Below are 21013 nucleotides of genomic sequence, written 5' to 3' on the forward strand. Positions count from 1 at the left end.
TTTCTCAGCAACAAAAATTTGGGTTGTTTTTACTTCCTTTAATCTTTTTTTCTGTAACTGTACGTTTATAGAAGCAAACAAGCAAAAGCAAGATTCGATTCCATAAAATTCGAGTGTTGTAGTTAATGTTTATTTTCTATGTTTTTCGCACATGTGAAACAACGAAATATCGATCTGAACAACATTATATACAAATACAGCGGCTTCAAGTTCACTGAAATTAATTTCTGTATTTTAAGTGCTGTTTATTGAATAGTTTCAGACATTCAATCAAAGATGAAAATAGTGAAAGTTAGTGGAACCGCAGTTTTAGCTTATGTTTTAGACAATATAATGTATGTTGCATAATCTAATTGCTCAAAAGTATTTTCGATGCATGAGAAAACTTTTTTTCTGCACTTGTATTTTACTGGAAAGTTTCTTTTAAATAAAATCTAATTTAAAGGAGAAGTCTCCAAATCCTTGAATTTGAAATAACTGTTTTATTCATGGTATGGCTCTCGGATTTCCGCGGTTTTTCCATTAAATTCATTCAAAAAGCAACAAAATTTTTTAAATCTGTAAACACAAACGACGTATAATACTCAATGCAATTTTATTGGAAAACAGCAAAAAACAACGCCCACCTGCTTTTACACATATTGTCCCCTCAGAGCAACATTTGGATATCTAATCCCAGCAATAATACTAAGATATCCTAAACTGTTGCTCTGAGGCGATGATATATAAAAGCCTTAATTTTTAAAAAATTACCTCTACTGATCCTTTCTAAACAGTATGATATCAAGGGCGCCCATATGGGGGAAGGCAAGTGGGGGCTTCAGCCCCCTTTAAAATTACAACTTCCTTGCTTTTAGTACTTTTTTCTTTGCAAAAATGTAAAACCATTTTTTCTCCAGCAATTAATTAATAAGTTATTAAAAATGTTCAATTTTAATAACTCTAATCTGTACTGAAATCAGTCTCTATGGGGAAAATATCCTGCTAAACCATGAGGAAAATATCTGAGCCTCCCCTTAAAATTTTGCATATGGGCACCCTTGCGTGGCATATCCAGGTATTGAATCAGTGGTTAATTGAATCAGGCACTTCAATGAATCAATTGTTAAGAAACGTAACAGAATAAAGCTTTGACATTAAAAACCTACTTGGTATTTGAATTAAACACACTATACTTAAATCAATCAAGTTTATACAGTCGACTCCCACTACAATGCGATACCACTTGCGCGAAATGGCTACAACGCGGATTTTTTCCGAGTAACAAGTCTTAGAGCTAATGTGAAATTTTTGTCCACAACACGAATTTTTTTTTTCTGAAGGAAGAATCTGCTTCATTATTGGCTACAAAATATTTATTTCGTAAATGTTATTGCATCCCTTTAAGCATCACTGACTGCAAAAGTTTTCACACCAAACTAATCTATGCATTGCGTTGTTAGTCCATCAAAAAACCACTTAGCATCTTTCATATATTCATTTTTTTTTCATTCTGAATATTAAAGTGTATGAAATTTCTAGCACCAAATTGAAACGTTATAAAAGAAAAGGCGAAGCAACCATATTCAAAAATGCATTAGATAAGAATAACAATTCAATCATGGAGCATAAATCATCATTATCTTCATTTTTTAACTCATAAATATTATTACTGTATCTACTGTACAGTACTATTATAGTTCAGCATTTTATTATTAATACATACTTTGTGTACCATGTTGTTTTATTTTATGTCTATATCTCCCATTCATTTTGAGCATTTTAAATATTTCATATTGAATGAAATTTTTTTATATTTTTTAAATATAGTGAAAGTTCAGTTCTTTATTTAAGAAATTGTAGTGTGTAGTTAAGGAATGTTTTTAAAGCAGTTTGAGGGGTGTTATAAGTGCCTAAAAGAATTTCGTATGCTTTAAAAAAATATTTTACATATATTTTTCCACAATGGAAAATTTCAACTTACGCGAGGAGTCTTGGAACGCATCCTTGGACTCGCGACTGTATGACTAAATTTTTCAAACAGGCAGTGCCTCAGTGCAGTCTTGTTTTTTTTTTTGGCTTTTAAATGATTTTTTTTTCCTTTTGTATATAAATAAAAAGATAGGATGGTGAAGTGTTGCACACTTTTTGTGACAGTTTTCTAGGAAAAGGCCAAGCAAAACCAATGAGATAGAGAAACACTGTATCTGTAAAATTCTACATTAAAAAAAAATAAAAAAGAAACATTTTTGTTTTACTGAATCAGCTGCTGTATTGAATCAGAACTGTTTGAAACGATTATGATTTGTGTAAGCATTTTTGTTTTTATTTTGAAGGAAGGTCAACATAGCCAAGCTTAGCTCCTGTACTTTTTTCTTTTTAATTTGAATTTTCGGAGGGGAAAGCAACAGTGTTGCCAGAACTTTCATTTTTTCCCAAGAAATAATAAAAACTGTTCAGTGTTTCTAAAAAATGTATAGAAAAATGAATGAATACATAGAACAACATATAAATACATGTCAGAAAATGAGATTTAAATGTATCCTATAACTTTTTCTTTTGGGTGTAGGGGGAAGAGGTTTGAAAAGTATAAGCTTCCAGGTCGAGATCAATAGTGGCCTGAAGTTTGAGAATCTCCGAAGCAGACATTCCACTTGTGTAGCTAGTTCACAAGGGTGGATCCAAAAAGTTTTTAAGGACAGCTGATATTTTAACCGACTTACTACTTATCTGATTCATACATGCTTGTGTTTGCTTCCAAAGCATTTTTATCTAAAACCACTAAAGCATAGGGCCATTCAACGAGAAAGCTGCCATTTTGTCCCGCATGTGACAGCTGATATGTTTCAATAAAACATAATACAGTAGAACCTCTCAATAAGGGACACTATGGGGACCAGAAATTTTGTCCCTTAAATAGAGGTGTCCCTTATTCGGAGGTGGATGATTTGATGTATGCTGTGTACTTAGTAGTATAATATCACAATAAACATTGACTTATAATTAAATACTGAAAATGTTTTATATATGCTAAATAAAAGTCATAATTATTCAAATTTCTAAGTTTATATTATTTTATTAATTAAACTTTAATTTAAAAAATTTGTAATGACAAAGTTTTGTAACATACAGAAATAATTTTGAAGTGTAATTCGTTACATATATTTGCTTTATGTTATGTAATTTGCAATGTAATACTATGTGAATTACAATTAATGTTCAAATTTTACGTTTTATAGTATATAAAGCTAATTAGTTGCTGTGCACTCTCTGTCGGTTGAACCTACTTGAATAAGTTTTTGAGAGGGTCAATCATGCATGTTAATTTCAGCATTTTTTTTTACAATACATTACTTGTTTCCTTCACATATGTTTATGTCAAACTTACCTCAATTAATATTTAGAGGAAAAGTGAAACTTGAATTCCAGAAAAATTCACTATTTCTTATGCGCTTTTACATTATTTTGGCTTTGCAACTGTCCCTTAAACAGAGTGTCCCTTATTTAGAGGCAAATACATGGAAGTCCCTATTCAAAGGGACTGGGACCAGAAAAAATATCCCTTAAATAGAGGTGTCCCTTATTCGGAGGTGTCCCTTAATGGAGGTTCTACTGTAATTTTAAGAGGAATTAGAGAAATATAGAAGTTTGGTAAGACCTCATTTGGAGTATGCTGTTCAGTTTTGGTCTCCTTATCTTATGGAAAGGGTTCAAAGGCAGGCTACAAGGCTAAAAAATGGACTTTCTCATTTAGACTACGATTCCAGGCTTAGAAGGCTAAAAATGTACAGTCTTGAGTAAAGAAGGAACCGAGGGGACATGATTCAGTTGTTTAAATTTATTAAAATGAAAGATGTTACGGGGCTAAAGTTTAGCACTGAAAACAGGACAAGGGGTCATTGTTTTAAGCTATTTAAATCTCAGGCTAACATGGATATTAGGAAAAATTATTTTTTTAGCAGGATAGTGGAATCTTGGAGCAGCTTACCGGAAGAGGTGGTTATGAGTAAGGGAGTAGATAGTTTTAAAAGGGCCATTGATCTTCACTGGGGAATGTAAATTAACTAGTGCCAGCCTAGCTGGGCCCAGAGCCTGTTGCTGGTTGTCACTTTTGTATTTTTAAATTATTTGCTAAAGAAATCACACATGCATTTGTGATTTATTAACCAACAAAACTTTGTTCATTACCCTTTTAAATTATTATTTTTAATGAAATGTATGAGTTGTCACCATCGGGACAAAATGACCCTTTTCTGTGGAATGGCTCCCTAGAGCCCTAGCAGGTTCTCAAAATTATTCTTTTCCCTTTCCGTTGAAAGACGTACTCTGAAATTGCGTTTTAGAACTTCAATTTCATAATGAATCTAGAGTTATGTTCCCAAATTCCTCCTCCCATCAAAGGTGGTCTAAAATTTTGCTTTTTGGAACTTCGATTTCGAAAAATTACCAGAGGATAGTCATTGAATACATTCCTTCCCCTAAAACTACCCGAGATGTCGACAATTTCCTCTTTAAGACTTAAATTTTGCTAAATGCCCAGGGAAGACTTCCAAACTTCTTTTCCAAACATTGTCTAATATATAGTTTTGTTTTTGAAACTTTAATTCCAAAACGTTTCCGGAACGGAGATTTGAACTCTATTCCTTTTTGTAACGTCATCAAAAATAGCCCACACTTGTTTTTTAGGCTTCAATTCAGAAAAATTACAGGTGCCAGGCATAGCTAGATAATGTAGATGCAGGCCATGCACGGATACATTTGCAGCTGTGCAAATACATTTGCTGTAAACATGTACTTTGCTCAAAATTTGTTAATAAATATCAGTATTAAACAATAGTTATCTTGAAAATCTGTAGTAAAATTAATGAAATTAATCTCTAGCTTTCATGGATACATGATTGAAAGCATAATAAATATTGCATTGCTGATAATTTTACCTACCCACTGTATATATTTTTTAAATACTTGCAGATAGTTTTGTGTTGTGTGCGTATACTTTTTATTTTTATCTTACTATGATGCAGGGTAGCTCAAGGGAGGAGCGATTGTGCCCATCTCTTGTATTTGTCCTTAGTAGTTCATCTCATCTGTTAGTTCCCTTATGTCCCTTCTAAAATAAGTTTGCTTCAATATAGCATTTTATTTATACCATCTAAGAACTACTGCCTAACTGCAAGGAATGCCTGAAATGCTTTCACAGGTTGAAAGGATTGCCTTGAATATCTTTGCAGAAAGCCCTTGACATCTTTTCACTTTTTTGTGAGGTGATATTTAACACTTTTCCTTTCTCTTAGGTTGATGTATTGCATTGGTACATTTCTGATTTATTTTTCATCTCATTTTAGATAAATAAAGCTGATAAACAAATGACCGCTTCTTATTCTTCTTCTGATGCACAACTGCTACAAGTGTTTAATTTCTCCAAATGTTGTAAAAGCTGAAATAATTTAAATTGTGTGGTAAGTTTATATTCTCTTATATATTCTTAATTATGTTTTGTATAGGTTAAATATTTTTGTTAATTTTTTGTTTTATATTAATGCCCTAAATCTTTGTTATTTAAAATTATTATTTCAGTTGACTTCTTAGAAATTTCTCAAAATTCGCAGACAAATATCTAGAGATAGCTCATTGTACAAAATGTAGTTCAAACCCACAGACAAATTGTTGTATTAGAAATAATTGGCATCTGTCATAATTATATTTTTATTATAAGCACTCTTGGTGCTAGGTATTTGAGCGCCCGCCCCACGTGCAAAGCTGAAAATGTCGCCCCTCCCCCCACTTTAGCACAAACAAAAGGTGTACCAAAAAAAAGGGGTCAGTGGAGGGGTAGGACCCTAGCTTTGCATTGACGTAAAGTAGCCCTCTTGACTTGCATGACAAGGTAGTGCTATTCTCCCCTCCCCAAAATTATTTTGAAATTGTAGTCTTAAAAATGAATGCAATTTTCGACAATATTTAGTGATCCAGAGGAAGGAGTGGTTCGTCCTATAGAAAACTTTGGTAAAATTAGGAAAAAAAGATTTTTGAGGGTCCTCTTGTGGAAATTTTCCAAAATCAGTCTCAAAAAGGCATGATTGTAAACCATCTTATTTTAGCATTTACAAAGAGGAACAAAGTTCAGGGATGATTTCCTGGTAATTTCTTAAAACTGAAGCTCTAAAAAAAAAAAATATTTTAGACGACCCTTAACAATGATAGTGGGAGAGATTTCCTCCAAAAATTTGTAAAATGAAGTCCTTAAAATGCAATTTAGACCATTGTTGACATAGAGGGAAGAGTATGGGATTAAAAACTCTTGTCCAAAAATTTTCCAAATAAGTTTTGGATGCGCAATTTAGATCGGTTCTTTGTGGTCGTTGGAAATGGAGAGGTTCAGAGACTTTCTCTCAGAATTTTTTTGAAATTGAAGACTTAAAAATGCAATTTTAGCTAATATTACACAGTCTAGTCACATTAATGTGACCACACATACTTTCTACGTCAGAGTTAAATAACCAATCACAGAAGGCAAATGGCAGCACAGTGCAGTTGAGTGTATATAAAGGGTGTGTGAGGGCTTCAGAAAACATTTCAATTGTTGGCGTAATGCAGAAACGAAGTGATTTATCCGACGTCCAAAAGGGCATGATCATTGGCTTTCGGGCCAAGGGTAGAAGCATTTCCGAAACGGCTGAGTTTGTGAACTGTTTGCGTGCCGTCGTGGTAAAAGTGTACCATGCATGGCAAAATGGGACTGTCCAAAATCAGTGACGTGGCAAATGTGGTGCACCACGCGCCATAGATGACAGAGGCGAACGACAGTTGCGGAGATGCATTCGGGCAGATAGACGGGCTACCGTTGAGCAACTGACCACCAAAATGAACCAAGGGGCTACCAAAAGTGTCTCCCAAACTACTATTCAGCGAACATTGCTGCGTTTGGGCCTCCGAAGCAGACGCCTGGTTCGTGCACCTATGCTGACTGCTGTTCATCAACGACGAAGGCTAGAATTTGTACGCCATTGCAGCAGCTGGACGTCCACTGAGTGGCGACAGGTAGCGTTTTCAGATGAATTGCGTTTTGTGCTCCATCGGACAGATGGACGTTGGCGTATAAGGTGTGAAACCTCTGAAAGGAACCACCCTGCAACCATTGCCGGAACGGTCCAAGCTGGAGGGAAGAGCATTATGGTGTGGGGAATGTTTTCCTGGCATTCTCTGGGTTCACTGATCATTGTGGAAGGTACGATGGATCAATACAAGTACGCATCTGTCCTTGCGGACCATGTCCACCCGTACATGCGCATTGTTTTTCCTCAGGATGATGGCATCTTCCAGCAGGACAATGCGAGGTGCCATACAGCTGCCAGTGTACGTGCGTGGTTCGAAGAGCACCAGGATGAGTTTACCGTCCTCCCCTGGCCAGCTAACTCACCTGACTTAAACCCAATCGAGCATCTGTGGGACCATCTCGATCGAGTTGTTTGCGCCATGGATCCTCAATTGCGTAATCTAGCGCAACTGGCCACGGCGTTAGAGTCGGCACGGCTCAACATCCCAGAGAATACCTTCAGCGACCTAAGTGACTCTCTTCCTGCACCTCTCGCAGCAGTCCGCTCTGCGAAAGGTGGTTATTCTGGCTTTTGACAGATGGTCACATTAATGTGACTGGACTGTGTATTAACAATAAAAGACAAGATAGGATTTAGGGACTCTATTCTTCCTCGTGCAGCATTGGGAGATTCACAAGCCAACTTTTCAAATGCTAAGGGAAATGATAGTGTACTTCTAAAAATACAGTTCTATCTTTGATGACGTTAGGAGAAAAGATGATGATCAGTAGGGTGGGTCATCATCCTATAGTAAAAAAAAAGTTTTTGATTTCCATCGGTCAGGGCAAGAAAAAGGTGCCAAATGACGTTTTAAGGTTATACAAGGCATGTTTTTAAAGTAAGTACCATTTTGAAATAAAAAAAAGAACAGGTACAGATAGAGCAAAGAAATTTATTGCACAAAAATCTACCACCCTTATGCTATTTTTCTACATTTCTCCCATGATTTTTTCAAGCATTTGTCATAGCATGGTACAGGTTTTTGTATACCTATTTGTAGAAAGTTTCCACCTGTGTAGTCAACTATGGGGTAACATGTTCTTTGAGATCATCATTGATGTTGTGCCATTGAAAACCAAGGAAAGACTTTAGATGCCGAAACAAATGAATGTTGCTGCGAGCAAGATCGGGCAGTTTCGGAGGTTGTTCAAAAACTTCCCAGCCAAAGCCCTGTGAGAGTCCTCATAGTTGTCTTCACAGGCGGCAACTTTCTATGAACAGGTTATGCAAAAACCTGTACCACGCTTTGACAAATGCTTCAAAAATAAAAGAGCAATGATGAAAAATAGCTTAAATGTTATAGATTTTTGTCCAATAAATTTCTTTGCTCTATCTGTACTTGTTCTTTTTTTATTTCAAAACAGTATTTACTTTGAAAATGGGCCTTGTATATAAAATTTCATTCAATTAGGAGTTCATTGTTTGCCTCTGGATTGAGTTTGAAAAACCCGTATTTAAGGAAAAATCTATTTTCATAAAAAAAAACTGAAAAAGAGAATTACAAATATATATAACAACTTAAGGTTGTCCAAATATTGATCATTTATTTACAAAAAACTTTATGATAATCATTAATTTTCAAAATTAAAAATATTCTTCTTAAAATAGCTTTTTAGTCCTTACTACCTGGTTTTGGCATAAGTTTCCGGGACTCCAGCTGGTTCTTTATTAAAGTTTCTCTTTTTGCACAATGTAGTTGAAACTTACGCCAATTTTAACTGCCCTTCCACAGGGGTGCCCATTCCAATGGGGTGATGGCCCCACTTCCTGCATGCTGGGAGGTATTCCCTAGAGCGAGAGCCTTCCCTTCAAAAAAAGAAAATAAGGTTAAAAATCTGTAAAATCCCCTCTTAAAAATTTTAATGCTGCAGTCTGCATCATGAACCCCCCTGGTTGGCACCCCTGCCTTTCAATAGCCTGTGTGTACATGGCAGCTATAGTAAACAGTTATTTTTTGCCTGAAACAAACAGTTGAATATCTTCTTCAGAGATTGATTTCAGTATTTTTGTAGATCAGACACATTTTTCCAGTCATTGAGATCAATTTAAGATTCAGCATCAAACTTAACAATAAGAATGTGAAAATTTTGTCTTTTGAGGGTCTTTGGTTGAACACTACGAGCTTCTAAAATCCAATAAGCTGCCAATTCACAGATATGCAGTTCCAAGTCTGTCATCATTGTAATAAATTAATTTTTAGGACATACGAAAACACTGCTTCTTTGGATTGCGAGATTTATTTTGCACTTTAACTCAGCGGATAAATATCTAATTGCAGTGATTTTGAATAACTGCCGGGCCAATCTGCACATAAAGAGTAACTTTTAATAGCAAACCAGATTGGAGCATAAACGTTGACGACTTATATTGCAAGCATTATTAAATTTTCAGAAGGAGATTCCACTGAAACACACAAATGTAGAATTCGATTAGCACAAGTTAGCCATAGAACATGAGACCTTTTGCTAGGCTTTGGCTCTTGCCAAGGCAGATTTTCGTGCGATTTTGCACTTCCAACGAAGCATGTTTTTCTCAATAATTTCTGAAATGTTGGGATAAAGTACTGCTGAAGCAACAGATACTCCAGCCTTGTCGTATACTTCGTATCAATCACATGTCTGTGGAAGCAAATTAAAGTCCACTGTATTGCTTCTAGTAGTAAATTTATCAGTATAAGCGTTTGTAGTTTGAAGCATGTAAAGGTCCCTTGAATTGATCCTCACTGTCCGTATCCAATAAAAGATATGCGATGAAGTAGTGATACTAAAACTGTCTTCTCTTTCTTGAGGCTGAAGCAGCAATTTCTCGCCCTCTCTCGTGTGTTTTTTTTCTTTGGACAAATGTAGTCGTTAATATCTTCTCATTTGCAAGATGAAGTGTCAAATAGCAATTTACCAGTGTGGTAAAATGATTTTGATTATTTTCTTAGTTATTTTCAGGTAGGATTTCAAAAGATTGCTGCTGCATTTCAAGAGGTAGATTTTTAGCATCTCTTACCCATTTACATTGCACCGTAGGCAGGGAGCGTTTGACCTAATTCACACATTTCAGCCAATTCCTACACCTAAAATGGCAAGTGTGAATTTGAACCAGGTGCAAATTGAAAGTTTCATCACTTGTTTCTGTAAATGAAGTAACATTTATTATTATTGCAATCTTACATGGAACCTATCCTATTTCGGTAAGAAAATCCAAACTTCAAACTCAATCCGGAGACAAAAAGACATCAAAATAAAATAAAATTTCACATATGTTAGTTTGAAACCATTAAGCACTTTTTTAAATCCACTGCCCCTTAACATTGCGATTTTTTTTTTTTTTTAACCCACCCTCATGATCAGTATTCTCCTCTGGGAACATTTAGATATTGAAGTTCCAAAAACGCAATTACAGAATGATGTTGAGGGATGGGTGGATTCTTCCCTGGAATTTTATGAAGAAACTGAGGTTATAAATACCTACTCAATTGTATAGTATCTTTGGTGACCCAGAAGCGGGAAGACATTAGGTTCATGCTTCCCCCCCCTCTCCCCACCTTCTTTTACTACATCTCTATTTTTTTCTTTCAATTTCTAATTGGAAAAAAAATTCGGCACCCATTTAAGGTGACAAAGGAAAAAAAAAGCACTAGTTACACACAGTCATCTCACTGGAAGATCGTAAGTCTTTTTGGCAAAAAAAAAGTGTTGATGATAAATTAAATCCTTTTTTCTCAATTTTGGAAAAGAAAAAAAAAAAAACTGCTATGAAATTCAGAACGATAAAGCTGAATTTGGCACCCCTCCGCAAGGTAAAGGAAGGGAAGCATATTTAGTTACGAAGTTCAACAGGAAGATCCTAATTTTTTCGGAAAAAAAATGTTTAACAGGCTTAAATGCTTGTTAGAAAAATCTGCAATGAAATTCAAAACTATAAGGCTGATTTTGGCACCTCTCTAGTGTGGCTCACCCGTGCGGTGCAGGCGTTGCACGCCCGCTTATGGCGGGCCTGATAATAAGTATTGTTACTGCAGTCCTAAAACTAAAAAACAATTCAAATTTTACATCAAACCTGGGTCATTCCATGCAAAATGAGCAAATCAGCTGTGGCTGACATGTCACAGATTTCAATGAAAATTTTTATTTAGATAAACCATGCATATCTATGAGGGAATGCAAAGTATGGAAGTTTAAAAACTGTTTGTTGCTTTGTTATTGACATTAGAAGTTGATGCTTATGCTAAGTCTAAATTTTCAGAGTTCATTGCTGCCAGTTTGTGACTCAATAACTCCATAAGTTATAAACATACACTTAAAAAATAAATATTTCCGCATTCTATAAACAAAACTCTATTGGGAAAAAGCAAAGTAAAATTTATTCGGATCTTTTTTTGAATCTGAGATATTAACAAATATTGAAATTTTGCCAATTTACTTCAGATTTCAAATCACTCTTCTAGCTCTTTTAATGAAAATATAAGAGTAAAAATGATTCAGATTGAAAAACTATCTGTAACTAACTATCTGCTCTAATTTAGTTATTGTTTATGAATTTCTTGATGTCGAAATCGTACTTTAAAAAATCGAAAATTTCAGTTTTTCCTCTATTTCAGATGTTTTTTTTGAAGATGAGGGAATGCTCTAAATTCACTCAAGTTTTTTTATGTAATATATTGAAGTGTCTTTTAGATGCTATTAAATTTTAATCATTGGTATCAGCGTATTTTTGTTACTAGAGTAACTTGAACTTAGGCAAAATTTCATTAGTTAGTTCTTTTTATTGTAAGTTTAGCAAAACTAACCATTTCTTTCGTGTTTCATTTTCTCTAAAGCATGTTTATGAAGTATTTGCTAAAATGTACATTTTTTAAAAATCGAAATAATTGTTAGATATACTTACTTTTGCATCATTGAGTCTTTTATCTAGTGTTTTGAATTCTCGTAATTTCACATAAGGGTCAATCCATACAGGTTTCATACAGTGTAAACTACTCATTCATGTTCAAATATTTCTAAGTTATAAAATTAAAATAATTATTTTGAAAATTACAATATGTTTTTTCAGTATAATGTATTATGTAGGGCACAATATATGTAATTTAAGAAGGTGCAATGAAGTTTTCATACTTTTAATTTCTGTTTTAGTGTGTGAATTGACTAGCAAAATTGCTCAATTTCAAAGACCTGTATCTTTTTTACAAATCAAATACAAAAAACAATATATATAACATGTATAGTACTTGAATGGAATATTCAAAATTGCTCAATTTCAAAGACCTGTATCTTTTTTACAAACCAAATACAAAAAACAATATGTATAACATGTATAGTACTTGAATGGAATATTCAATTGGCCAAGAAATTTTATTTTTAATTCCATCCCCTTTTGGTTTACAGGGGTCTAAAAATGTCATTTTTCCAATTTTTGAGGGGCTGTAATCTATAAAGGGTGCACAAACACACAGCAACAGTTACATATTCTTTTTAGCATGGTTCCAGTGATTAGTTTTTGCCGTATTTCATTTTGTGTTTCCGTCCCCTACGTGAGTTATCCCCCTTTGAAATGAGTAAAATTTTTACATTTGGTCTTGAACTAACCTGTTGCCATTATTTTAATTATTAACGTACAGCTACGTAACTCAGCATGTAAGACTATCAACTTATGCACTTTAACATCAAAGCGTTAAATTAACTGTCATAAATGTAATTCAAATAGATTTTGGCCAAAATGTAAAGGTCTAAAAGTCCCATTTTTGAATACGAAAATCACTTTTGATGACCTCCAAAAAATCAAAGTTGAGGTAAAAAATAAAAGAGGTTTTAAACATCTTTCATATGCAGCTTTTAGGGATATGAATTTCAAAAAAATTAAAAATGGTCGAGCGCAACCATCCGTTGAACCTGTATGGATTAACCCATAAAACAGAAAGAAAATGCTATTTTTCTGAATTTTATTTTACGTTTGGAAATCAAAAACCAATTTCGAGTTTCTTCAAGCAAATAAGAGAAACACAGCTCTATATTCTTGAAAAATTTTAAAGTTGTCTGAATTTTCCCTCATTTGAATTTTTGTGTGTACGTGAAGGGGAAAATCATCATTTTACAAAATGTCACTAAGTTTAAAACTGATTTTGAAGACAAATGAGTTAAAATACAACTTCAAAAGTAAGGTATTTCTTTTATGATGCTTAGCACATTATTGGGTATTAATTTCATCAAAGCTAATGCATTCCTTAAAGATTGAGATTAAAAAATAAAATGCTTAATTATGAGAAAATTGAAATATTTTCAGTTTTTGAGACTCGGTTAAAAGTTAACTATAATAACTTTGAAAATTTTACTGATATCAGATTGATTACCCTACTCCATAGATTGCAAAAACATATAATTTTTATTTTTTCATCAAATAGTTAACAAGATACAAGCCTTCAAAAGTGCAACATTAAGCATTTATGAGAATGCTGTTCAATTTGACCAATTTTCAATCGCATGTAACTATTTAAATAAAAAATTTTAAGCAAAAATATTTTAGATATTTTTATATAGGCATAAAAGGAACCTGTATACCAAATTTCATAAAAATCTGTTACCATGCGGCCACCACTTTTTTGCGAATTTTGCTCATTTCGCATGGAATGACCCACCTGGAACCCTGAAAATTCAAACTTTCCCTTATGTTAAAAAATGCAGGGTTTATTTTGCCAAAAAAAAAATGATGAACAATAATTATAAAAAAGTGAAACAAATTGTTTGTTTTGTCAAAAAAACATAGATTTAAACAAGGAGCAAGATAAAATTAGCATAGAATTAATATTAATATATAGATCATTCGTTATGGATTTACTTATGTGCCAATAAAACGGTCACTCAAAAGCTTTGACTTGTGTTCCGCCCAAGCAAACCAAGCACAGCTTGGGCGCTCCAAAATTTTTTTTTTCATTTATCATTCCTATGCTCGTAATTGACAGGAAGTATGAATTGCAAGTTTTTTCTTGTTTTAACTTTCACAGAAAATAAATTTAAAAAAGATCAGTCATTCAAACGGCAGTTACAGTTCAGAACAAACTAAAAATTTACAGTTTTCTTATACACCATGACTAATATGGTTAAGAAAATTGATTGTTCAACCTATTATTTTACACTAAAACATACATGATGATTGAAACCTTATCTTTAAGCAAAGCCTAAAACAAAATCACATCATAATGTATCTATTTCGTAAACCTTAAAATTTTTGGAATATTTCGAGAACTTATCCTAATTTTAAGAGTAAGCCGAATGTATTCATTAGTTCAGATTAGTGATGTACGGAGTACTTGGTAACTATTTGGAGTTGTAAAAAATTGAATATTGTTTGAGACAGATTTTACAATTAATAAAAAAGTGTAAGCATATAATATGCTGCAGTCATTTACAATTGCTATATTCATAACTTAAGACTGTATTCTATGTATAAGTTAAAAATAAATAAATAAATGAAATAAAATCTTATCAGAGTAAAAGTTAACTATGGATATGTATTTAGGTGCAATTACCTTTTCTATGTCACTTATTTGTGTAGGACAACTTACCTTTGGTCAAGAAGAGTTTAAGTGGTCCTTAAGATGAATATATATAGACTCCTAACAAAAAACCCTTTCAATCATAACCCAATGTATTCCTAATCATTTAAAAACTTAGATTGCAAATTTTTAAAATTATTAATTATTTTGCAGATTCAAATTTTTGGCATAATGATAACAATACAGAGAAGTGAAGTTGTCATTTATAAGAGCAAGAAAAAGGTTCTTACGTTAGATTAAGAAATACTTATGGAAAAAAGAAGAAAAACAAGCTCTCAAGCTATTTTAATGATCTAAATTATTGTATTTTAAATTATGATGCAGGAAACTAATCTCTCGAGATTTTCTGGAGACAGATTACTTCTTTGATTGCTACAAATCTGCCCTTCCTCAGAAAAAAACCTTTTCACTGTACACACTAGTTGAAAGTGCACAAAGAAACTTTTTGCTAATTTGCATAAGGTATGAAACATATTTTGGTGTTTTTTCCACCAGGCAAATAGAGTGTTTGTTCTACTTAACAATTCTCCAGGATAGAAAGCCTTTATCTCTTTTTCTACTGTCTGTTCATATTCAACTTCAGTGTTGGTATTTTCGCGTTGATATTTTCCTGCACACTTGCAATTTCATGAAAGCACTCCCAGAAAATGAATAGACTTATCTCTAATGCTTTTTCTTGTGGATTATCTGCGTTAGTATCAATTGAGTTTTCACTTTGTGTTTTCTTTTTTTGCATGGATTTCAACGGGAGATTCAGCTGGAAGTATAAGTCTTACAGCTGTACGTTTTAGGCATTTTTAAACAACATGCTTGTATTTTTCCGTAAAAAAAGAAATTTGAATCTCGGATCAACAACAGTTGCTAAAAAATAATGAACATATTCTTGAACTTCTTTTTCAATAACTTCTTGCTCTTTCTCATTTGATTTGTTTTCATGTAATAAAAAACTGATTTTTTTTTTCAATTCACTTTTTAATGCCAGTTTCATTGTATTACAGCCAAAATGTTCTGAAGTTTCCTTTTCTAAAAAGTGTAGTAATGCTTTACTTGGTGGCATGACTTCTTTTTCATTTTAAAAATAACTTTTTGTAAAATTTTGACCCAGACAAAATGTTTTAAATAATGCGTAGTTAAATTTCAGCTGGAATTTTGTTTTAAAAACGATTATATGGGCATGGAGGTGTATACTACTATTCCAAAGAGTTCAAGTCGGTGGTTCTTCTTAAAACATAATTGGTTCTTGGTAACTCGGTACTCTGCCGAGTAGAGAAAGGTCGAATGCTCGGTACTTGGCTACAGCACCAAAGTGCAATTCGATACGTCTCTATTCCGATTGCTCTATTATCAAGTTTTATAGATTGCCTTCTTCACCCCAATTGAATCCATTTCAAAACTTTTGTCGACTCTAAGCCGATAAACGTAGAAAACTGCCAAATTTTAAGAATTTTTTTTTAAAAGTATGAACTATGAAAATTAAAATTCTAGGAAATAGTGGTACCACTGTTTAGCTAAAAAGTTGCTTTTTTATATATTGTATGAAATATATTATGTTTATAAATGTAAAGTAGTTAATATCTACAACTTTTTGAAAGTAAAAAAAAAAACAAAAACAAAACAAAACAAAAATCTGATTTAAATAAAAATAATCTGACAAAAATTTTTTTTCTTTGCTCCAAAAAATCACAATCCCTGGTTCTATTCAATATGGCAGTTGCTAGAATTAACAACCTTTACTCAGAAGGTAGATTATACTACAAACAAATATTATAAGGTGGAAGTAATAATGAGGGGGGGGGGCATCATTTAGTAAGGGATCCATCATCATAACGGGGATTTCAATTTTCTGGATATTGAAAAGAATAATTTTTACCCCAGTAATGGTGTCTAGGGGATCATATTGGAGATAGTAATTATAACAGTATTAGGTTCTGGATTAAATTTGATGTGTACAAAGATGAAAATTTTAGGTTTGTGCCTAATTTTAGATATACTGATTTTTGTTGCACTTAAGTAGGGCTTGAAAGAGGTATTTTCATCAGGATTGGAAAACAGTGACATAGATCTGCAGTAGATAAAATTTAAGGAAAAACTATACAAAACGGTTGAGGATTATGTTCCATTTAGGAGAAAAGGTGTTCATACTAAAATTTGGCCCATGTAGTTCTCCGGGGAAATTAAAGAAGCTCTAAATTAAAAGCAAGCTGCTTTTTGTCAGTTTAAAGAAACTGATCAGAGTGCTGATAGGCTCCAGTATTGTAAGCCAAGGCGTAGTTTATAGTATTTGGCATGGATTCAGAAAAGGAAATTGGAATAAAGGCTAGCAGATAGCATTGATGAGAATCCTGAAAGGTTTTTTGCTTACACCAATTCTGGGAAAGCTCGAATAAGTCAAATTGGGCCACTGGTTGATGAGCATGGAAATTTAATTCAAAACAATAGGGATATTGCAAATGTTCTTACTAACTTTTTTTCCAGTGTGTTTGTTGATAACTTTTTCAATAGTTGACCCTTGCAAGACACAAGCCATGATACAGCTTGAGGATTTTGTGTTTTCCAGGGAGGAGATTCTACTTCACTTGAAAAAAATTAAAGCAAATAAAGCTCAGGGACCAGATAATATTCATCCACAATTTTAGCTGAATGTGCAGAGGAATTAGTGAATCTTATTTTAAATATTTTCAAAGCTTCTTATAACTTAGACACAGTGCCAGAAGACTGGAAGCTGGCTAACGTAACGCTGCTCTCTTCAAGAAAGGGTCTAAAAGTAATGCAGGGAATTAGACACCTGTAAGTCGGACTTCAGTGGTTTGTAAGATTTTTGAAACTTAAATCAAAATCAAGATTATGAATTTCTTAGAGACTAATAGTCTCTTGACTAGTTTGCAGTATGGTTTCAAAAAAGGTAAATGTGTGCATTTCCATGACAAGGTTACCTTGGCTTTAGATTACAAAAGTTTGTGGATATTGTTTATACTGATTTTCAAAAATCTTTTGATAAGGTACCGCGTGTTGCACTTCTGAGCAAACTAGCTGATATAAGAATAGAAGGGTGAACTTTACTTAGGGTTAAAAGTTGGCTGACTGGAAGGAAACAAAGAGTAGTTGTGAGAGGAAATCATTCTGAATAAAGAGATGTTTTAAGCGAGATTCCTCAGGAATCAGTTTTGTTGCCTATTATGCTTATTTTTATGAATGACATTCATAAAAATATTTCTGAAAACATAAATTGTTTCGCTGATGACATAAAAGTTCTGGGGATTGTAGAAATTGAAGAACAAGTAAAGCAGCTTTAAGAAGATTTAGATCATATTATTAAAAGAGCGGATAGTTGGAGTATGGCAGTTAATGTAGGGAAATGTCAAGTGCTACACTTAGGTCATGGAAATAAGCATACGAGTTATCGTTTATAGGGTTCAGTCATTAATCATGCAGAAAATGATATTGATCTGGGTACCTTAATAAATCAGGATTTCAAGTTTAGTCAACAGTGCAGCATTGCAAGTAACAAAGCCATTGTGAGAAAAATAATGCTGGTTAAAGGTTGCAAAAGATAGGTTAAATGACATCCGGGAATATAAATGTCTGCTACATCCTGAGCAGACACTGATAAAATTAAAATTTATCTAGTATGATTTTTGTTAATTAGTTATGAAATAAAGCTTTGTTTTTTTGCGTAAGTTTTATTTTATTATTTTTCCAAAAATATGAACTTGGTAATAAACGAATGTATGATATACAAGCTCTTGGAATTAAATGTTATGATTATTTAGATTTAAGAGAAAGGTTTTTAAATTATGTAGGGTACATTGCAAACTGCTTTTCAAATGTAGTCACAAAAATATAAACAAAAAAAGCATACACACACCATTTGATGATTGAATGAAAAAGTTTGAAAAGTGGTTTGGTTTAATAAATTAACTCATCATTTGAGCATGGAATATTACAAGGAATTATATATTATTTCTTTTCCCTTTTTTAAAGTCAGTTTGCCATTCTAAACTTCTAAACCATTTTTTTTTTTTTTTTTTTTACGATTCTTAAAAATATTTGCTGCAAGAAAGAGTCAAAAAGTTGAAAGAATTCAACTTTCAAATTTTTAATCCTTTCTTGGCAGTGAATACTTAATTTAAAAAGTGCAACTTGGCTTTTTAAAAATGTAAATAAAAGCAGTCATAATCTTATATATTAAAAAGTGAGTGTGCAAATCTTTGTATCTATGCATCTATCTATGTCATTTGCTACTACTTTTTGAAAATAAAATTATTTTAATGTGAATCTTTTCTTTTAGATTCTGTACCAGGGAGACTATTTTACTTAGCTCTCTTTTTATCATAACTATTGAAAACTTGTGACAAGTGGCTAGTGCAGAAGATAATGTATCCTGGAATTATGATTAGATTTTGCTGCAATGTAGACATTTGATTGTTACTGCTGAAATCTGTTTTTCCAAAGTAGCAGCATTTCATCAAATGATGTATGAGAACTGTGCAAAAGAAATTTGACTGTGATAATTATTGAATTTTTCAAAGTTTTTATGCTAAACTGCAATTTAGGTATAAAGGAAATAATGTGACCTCCAAAAATTGTTTTATTCATTTATTAGTTATTTTATTCTATGTGTAACTATGTAAGCAATTTTGTATAATGTAATTTTCATCATAAGATATTATTTGCTAAGCAGTTTTATGAGTGCTTACTATTAATTTTGAATTAGATTTTGTAAACTGTGCATTGTGTTACAACCTCATCTTAATAGCACAGTGAAATCCTGCTACAACAAATGCCAATGCAACAGAATATCTGTTTCAATGAAGTAAACTTTCAATCAGTTTAATTTCTATTACAGTGAAAAAAAAAAAAAAAAAAAAAAAAAAAAATCCCTTGAAGTTGTTGTTGCAGAATTTCACTGTATATTGTTAAAATATCCTTTTGATTTCTCTCCTCAGAATTTCCTCTTTTTTTCCCTCTCTCTCATCTTTAGTAGATTTGAGTTCAAAGTAATAGATCTGTTGTACATGTGATTTTTATGTTTACAAATACAAATACAAAAGAGACGACCAGCAACAGGCTCTGGGCCCAGCTAGACTGGTCCTAGTCAATTTATAATCCCCAGTGAAGATCAATGGCCCTCTTAAAACTATCTACTCCCTTGCTCATTACCACCTCTTCGGGTAAGCTGTTCCAAGGTTCCACTACCCTGCTGAAATAATAATTTTTCCTAATATCCATGTTCGCCTGAGATTTAAATAACTTAAAACTATGACCCCTTGTCCTGTTTTCAGTGCTAAACTTCAGCCCTGTAACATCTTTCATTTTAATAAATTTAAACAACTGAATCATGTCCCCTCGGTCTCTTCTTTGCTCAAGACTATACATTTTTAGCCTTCTAAGCCTGGAATCATAGTCCAAGTGAGAAAGTCCATTTATTAGTCTTGTAGCCCGCCTTTGAATCCTTTCCAATACATTAATATCTTTCTTAAGATGAGACCAAAACTGAACAGCATATTCCAAATGAGATCTTACCAAACTTCTATATAAGGGCAGAAGAACTTCTTTAGATTTGTTTGAAATAGATCTATTGATAAACCCAAGCATCTTATTGGCTTTGTTACTAGCAATGCTGCACTGTTGGCTAAACTTTAAATCCTGACTTTTTAAGACCCCCAGATCAGTAACTTTGTCTGCCTGACTAATGACTTTACCTTGCAAATAATAACTTGTACACTTGTTTCCATGCCCTAAATGTAGCACTTGACATTTCCCAACATTAACAGCCATATCCCATTTATCAGTCCACTCCGTAATATGATCTAGATCAGTGGTTCCCAGCCTTTTTTGGCCCATCGCCCCTTTTGAAAGTTAAATTACGCTTATCGCCCCCGTGTTCTTCCCTTAAAAACACAAATTAGATGGCAGTAATTTTAGTGAAGTTTAATGTTACTGAACGCCTAATTTTAGTTTAAATCTTCAAAAAGTGCATGATAAAGCAATAATTAACTTTAAAACTGAATTTTATATTCTTAACCCCTTCCCCCCCCCAAACAAGAAAAAAACTAATTTGAAGTGCTTTAATTAACCAACGTCATTTACATACTTAGCAAAAATAAGAGTACTACATTTTTCAGTAACATGCTTTTTTTTAAATTGAAATCCAGAAAAATTTGGAAATTTCAACTGTTAAGATTTGTTCATTTTTACCTTTTTAATGGCTGCCTTGTGCTTGATGGAACTCTGTTAAAGATTTGATGTCTGGCTTTATATTAGTGAGATTTAATCTGAGGTCCCCTTTGAGACAAATGTACAATCTATTTCTTTGCTTCGTGAGAAGCTGCACTACAGAGCTAAATCCTCTTTCAACTAAATATGTTGAGGGGAATGATAGGAGCTGTTCAACTTT

The 21013-nt window shown here is 33.0% G+C and overlaps 1 long non-coding RNA gene across 1 annotated transcript; it reads left to right on the forward strand.

Annotated features, from left to right (window-relative positions):
- Positions 1–87: 87 nt before the first annotated feature.
- Positions 88–20636, forward strand: LOC129231530 (uncharacterized). Its single transcript, XR_008581265.1, has 3 exons — positions 88–291; positions 5325–5438; positions 18905–20636. It is a non-coding gene; the product is annotated as an uncharacterized LOC129231530 (long non-coding RNA).
- The last annotated feature ends 377 nt before the right edge of the window (positions 20637–21013 follow it).

The sequence above is a fragment of the Uloborus diversus genome, chromosome 1 (assembly GCF_026930045.1).
Source record: "Uloborus diversus isolate 005 chromosome 1, Udiv.v.3.1, whole genome shotgun sequence".
Lineage (NCBI taxonomy): Eukaryota > Metazoa > Arthropoda > Arachnida > Araneae > Uloboridae > Uloborus > Uloborus diversus.